Below are 6,000 nucleotides of genomic sequence, written 5' to 3'. Positions count from 1 at the left end.
TCGCCTACCAATTTGTAAGGTGTAGCCTCTATCTCACTCTCTCCATAAGGAATGGTTATCTTCCTAAGGGGAGGATGTTCAGACTGGACAGTTAGGTTTTCTCCTACCTTCCACTCAGGGGCTTTGTTCCTTACTGTGACAGGACTAATGGACTTATCCTTGAAGGGATAAAGGATACCATTTTCTTTGCAGTTAATTTGAAACCAATCAAAAAATTTGATTTGGGCTTTGTTTTGAATACAAAATTGATAGTATTTTTCTTGAATACTATCTTTTTCTTTTAAAAAATTCTTAAAAAACCAAAGTTTCTTAAGATGGTTTTTCTTTGAATAGAAATCTTCATGCAAGAGTTTTTTATCAATTTCAAACTCTTTTGAAATCATGTTGATCTCTGCTTCAAGGTTTTGGGTAATGGCTGATGGTGATGGTGAAGATGGGGTAGAGGTTATCTCTACATCTTCGTCGTCATTCTTTGGATCAGTGTAGACTGGTCTGGGGATGTTGCTTTGGTAATCAACATTCTGGAGTGTTTTTGGAATATCAGATGTTGAAAATCTGGGTTGAGTTTGAGATGGAATTGGTTCTTTGTAAGGAGCATAGATAACAGAAGGAATTTTGGATACCCTTCCAATATCTATGGTCGAGGTTGAAGAACCATCATCGGAAAATCTAGAGGAAGTTGACTTTCACATTGAATGTGATCTTTACCTTTCCATCCCGGATATTGGGCTATGTGTTTAAGGTTTGTGTTTGGTTCTGTTTGCTTTGGAGAAGTAGGTTGGGTTGCACCTTCAAGGATCCATTCTTCTGGAAGTGTAATGTCTTTCCATTGAATGGTCTTTGGAATGGTTGTATTTGATTTGGATAGATCTGTTTGAAGGAACAGGGTTTCTCCTTTTGGTGAGTGTAGCTTGTGTTTGGAACCAAAGGCAGAAATCATAGCTTTGTAATGAATTTTGAAAATTAATGCTATCGGAATAGATCCTTCAAGCATTTTGTAATTGTGAGTTTTGATTTGAAGAACGATGCTCTTTAAAACATTTTTATTGTTTAAAGAAATCGTGATATTTGGAAAACAATTGAAAGAAATAGGTCCTTTATTGAGGCTCGACTCAACAAGACCTAACAGGGAATCATAGAAATTTGTAAACCTAGCATCCCTAAGGACGGCTAATATGGAAGTATCTAGACCTTCTCTGGTAAGGGGCTTAATACCTACCTGGACTAGACCTATGTGGATATACTTATAATCCTTTTCCATATGCTTTTGGAGGGTCTTTGGATTTAAGAGATAAATCTCTTCAAAAGGTTTTGAAATTTGGATATCTCTTTCTTCAGTCTTGATTGTAAAATCAGTCTTAAAGAGAGGGAACTTTGAAAACTCATAAATTTGTTTCTTTTGGACTTTGGGTATTTCCCAATCGTCGATATGCTTTGAAAAATCTTCAATAGTGATTTCTTCACTATTTACTAGAGATTAAAGATCTTGAGTCTAAGGGTTTAATTACAAAGTCTAGATCACCTTGGTCTTGTGCAGCTTTCTATGTCAATAAGAATAGCGAAATAGAAAGAGGAACTCCTAGACTAGTGATCAACTATAAACCCCTGAACAAAGCTCTTAAGTGGATTAGGTATCCTATTCCAAATAAGAAAGATCTTTTACAAAAACTGCATTCTGCATTCATCTTTTCAAACTCTCAGGAGATTGTTTTGACGCAATCAAAACGTTTTAAATCAAATGAGTATTTGGAAAAACCTATTTTTCAAAATGTTTTAACCATTGAGGAAGGATTCTGCACAGAAAGCCCCTCAAAACTGGTTTCAAAGATTTTCCCTCCAGGTTGGTTTTTTAAACCCTGGAATATTTCAAAGCCTCAGGCTTATTACCAGTCAATCCTTGAGGTTACTGGTTCCGCCAAATTCAAGCATTTCAAAAAAGACAAAACCCATAAAGACGAATGATATTTATTATTTTTTTGTTATTATTTTAAGAGAAAATTATCTCAACTATTATGATCTTTCACCATTTTTTTAAATATATCTCACTTTATGATTTTATCTTTTTGATCCATCATCTTTGCATTCTATATCAAATCTACCTAAGTTGTTTCAGGCATGTGCCTATAATGACATGGCACATACATATATTTTTTTTCTTGTCAACATAGAATGCACCGTCATAAACCCTAAAAAAAGAAAAGTAAAATCATCCCAACTACCATGACTTTTCACCATCTTTTCAAATATACTGTCACCTTATAAATTCAGATAAAAATAACATTAATGTCAGACAAAAATATTACAAAAAGTTGTTCGAGTCAATATTATCTGCATTATATATGTATGCCTAATGAACCTAAATAAAAAATAAATGCTTCAATGTTGTTTGTAGTACACATATGTACCATGTAATATTAGGGCAACTTCTTAAACTTCTGGGAAGGCTTTGGCAGAACATGCTGCCCATCTTGAATCACCAAAGTTGCATTTTTATTAGTCTTTACAACTTCTTAAACTTCTGGGAAGGCTTTGGCAGAACATGTTGCCCATCTTGAATCACCAAAGTTGCATTTTTATTAGTCTTTAGGATAGTTGTCCTAGAAGATCCGACCACCTTTTCTTTTTCTTTTGAACAAATTGATGTATGTTGGCAATAGAAAGACACATCTACATGGGATTAAATAAGTTATCAATTGATGTTTTTTAAATTTTTACCAAACATTTTAATATAATTGTTTAGTAAGAAACAACTACCAGCTGCATCAAATCTCTCAACCAAACACCCCAAAATAGAACTTCCACGAAACAAGTGTAAGTTAACCATTAAAACAAATTAGCTACCGATTGCTCTCAAAAGCTAAACCAAACACCTTATCCTAAACACCTTATGTAGGTAAGTTTTCTCTTATAGTAATTATTCTTGTTATCTTAGTTTGGCCATTCAATTCTTCATGAGACTTAAGTTTACTCAGAGGACTCCATTCCAGGTGTAAGATTTCTTGCAAACTGATGAGTTCTTTAGATTTTACTTTTTTTGGTTTATAATATTTTATGATATGCAAAAGAAAAGTAATCACAAAAAATTATATATGTTACATGTACATAATGATTAATAGTGATTATAACTCTATATTTGCTACACTAACCTTTTCACTCTTTTGCGGTATCCTAATAATGATAACTCAAATGAAATATGTAATAATTAGGTATTTGGGGATTTACATAAATAAATAAATAAATTTTATTGATTTTAAACTATAAATCTTTTATCATTTTGATTAATCATATTTTTATAAATTCATAAATCATTAGACCTCTTTTCGCACCTTATAATCTTAGAGATTAGCAACTTCATTAAGGCACCTAATTGCACCTAAAATTTATTTTTCACTTATAGTTAACATTGGAATATTGATAATTAATGAGGCATGACCAATAGACCCATTTATTTCAAGAAATTAAAAAGATAAATTGAATAAGGGTTTACACAAAAAGCATCTTCTTGAAAGAGTGTTAATACTCCTCTACTACTTAGAAATGAGAAGCGGATTGATTTTGAAAAAGATGATAAAAGAGAAAATTAAGAAACTTAGAAGGTGTTTGGTTCAGAGTTTGATGCAGATGATAATTGTTTCTCACTAAACAGTTATATTAAAGTGTTTGGCAAAGACTTAAACAACAACTGATACTTGATTTAGTCTCAATCAACTGCTAATCGTATCAACTATATTTTAGAAATTTTTTATATTAGCTCATAGCTGATTTGATTTTTTTATTTATTTAAATATTATTATCTTTATTAAAATTTATTAATAATAATTTATTATAAGAGGATCTCATATAATTATATTTTTATATTTTATAATAAAAACTATTATTTTGAAATATTCTTAATAGTTAAATAATTATAATATTTATAATTATGTTATTTGAAATTAGAAATTTTTATTAATAGAATTTAAATTTAAATTTTGACTTTTAAAATAGTTTTTATAAATTTTTTAATACTAAATACAATTGAGCTAAAGAAAATTAACTATAATATTTTTAATTATTATAATTTTTATTAATTTGTATTATTAAATATAATATAATAAAATAAAATATATCTAATGATAAATTATACTTTCAATGGTCATTTAATATACTAACAGCAACCGCTAATAAAATTTTACCAAACGGTTTAATTTATCAACCATCAACTACTAGCTATCAGCCATCAGCTACCAGCTACCAACTACACTGATCAGCCGAACCAAATACGACGGCGTATAAAGAAAAATATGAAAAGAAAAAGGGGATGACTATATGGAGCTTAATTTTGAGAAGTATTCCTCTTATAGAACATGTTTTAGGAATCATAGTTATTTAGTAAGATGTTAAGTCTATAATTATAGTTTAGGTCACTTGTACATATTTATTTAGGTTTTTTCTTTTATGAATTTAGAAATATGTTAAGTTTATATTTCTATGTATATTTCATTTTAGATTTAATAAAGCATTAAGGTTCAGTTTATAATTTTATATTTGTGAGCTTTATCAATTTTATTATATGATTTATTTATTTATTTATTTATTGTATAAGACATCCATTTATGCTTACACTAAGTTTTAAAAGGATTCTTTTGGCCCTTGTGCTTTCATAACTGTGTAAATATAAGAATTAAAAAGAAAAAGGCAATGTAATTATGGTGGAATTATTTTTTTCTTAATTAATTTATTGAAAGATTAAATAAGATTGTGGGAATAGATTTGACCTTTGAACTTATAATACTTTTTACTCTTTCCCTTTCTACATTAATAATTTAGTCTATGTGTTTTAGTTGGGTAGCTTTTTTGTTGTTTAACAAAGAAGAACAGCAAATATTGATGCAATAACATCCAAGTGATCATTAAGATGTGAATTAATTGAAGTCTTTTATGAACACCCATCTAGACTTTTACTTGGAATTATATTCTGAATGAATGATTCTTAGTTCAATTTTATTATGAAAAGTTTAATAATTCAGTCAATTGAATAACGTTTGGCTCAAGTTGCTTAGACTTGTAAACAACATAGGCCCTCCTTATGTGTCACAGAAAATAAATTATGTATAAAAAGAAATCATAAAAATGAGTGTCTATATATATTTTTTAATAATAAAATACTTATTCTCAACAAGCATCACCTTTTATTTATTTATTTAGTAATTGGGTCAACAATGAGTAACAAATGGCAAGATCGTTAGTTAGTATCTTCTAACACTGATAAATATGTATATGCTTGCTTATGTGCATTGTGGTCCGGCTCATATATCACACGCGCATTAGAGTTTTGTTGTATATATATATATCTCTTTAAAATAATTTATATTTATTAAATTTAAATAAAAAATTATTAATTTATATTTATTAAATATGTATTAAATATTCATTGATTATATATTAAATATTCATTATTTGCTAATTTTACTTTGTTAATATAAATATTTGTAATATAAATTTTTATTTTTTATTTACTAATTATCAGAATGATTTATGTTATGTTTTTTATGTTATATATATTCGTTTAAATCATTTAATGAATATGATATTCATTAATAATAAATATTTATTATTAAACTAATGAATATTATGTCTAAGAATGATGAATGTTTGTATCAATCATAAAAATATTTCAATATACATAAAAAAGTAGCGTCTGACTTTCATAAAAAATTAATATTATTTTCATCTAAAAATAATATTTCACAATGATATGAGGAACATATACTAAGTTATCACTACTGAATTAATAAAAATAAATTAATGAACATGAAGATCATAAACGACGAACATCCTTCACTAAAACAAACATCTAAATATCGATGCAATATCCTTCACTAAAATAAATATCTAAATATTGATGGAATATCATTATAATAAACAATGAATATTGTGCTTATGAATTATGAATATCGATGTCTATCATAAAATGTAAAACTTTTAATTATAATATTATCAATTATATATTAATAGAAT

The sequence above is a fragment of the Ricinus communis genome, chromosome 9, assembly GCF_019578655.1.
Source record: "Ricinus communis isolate WT05 ecotype wild-type chromosome 9, ASM1957865v1, whole genome shotgun sequence".
Classification (NCBI taxonomy): Eukaryota; Viridiplantae; Streptophyta; class Magnoliopsida; order Malpighiales; family Euphorbiaceae; genus Ricinus; species Ricinus communis.
Note: the sequence above shows the minus strand (reverse complement) of the source record.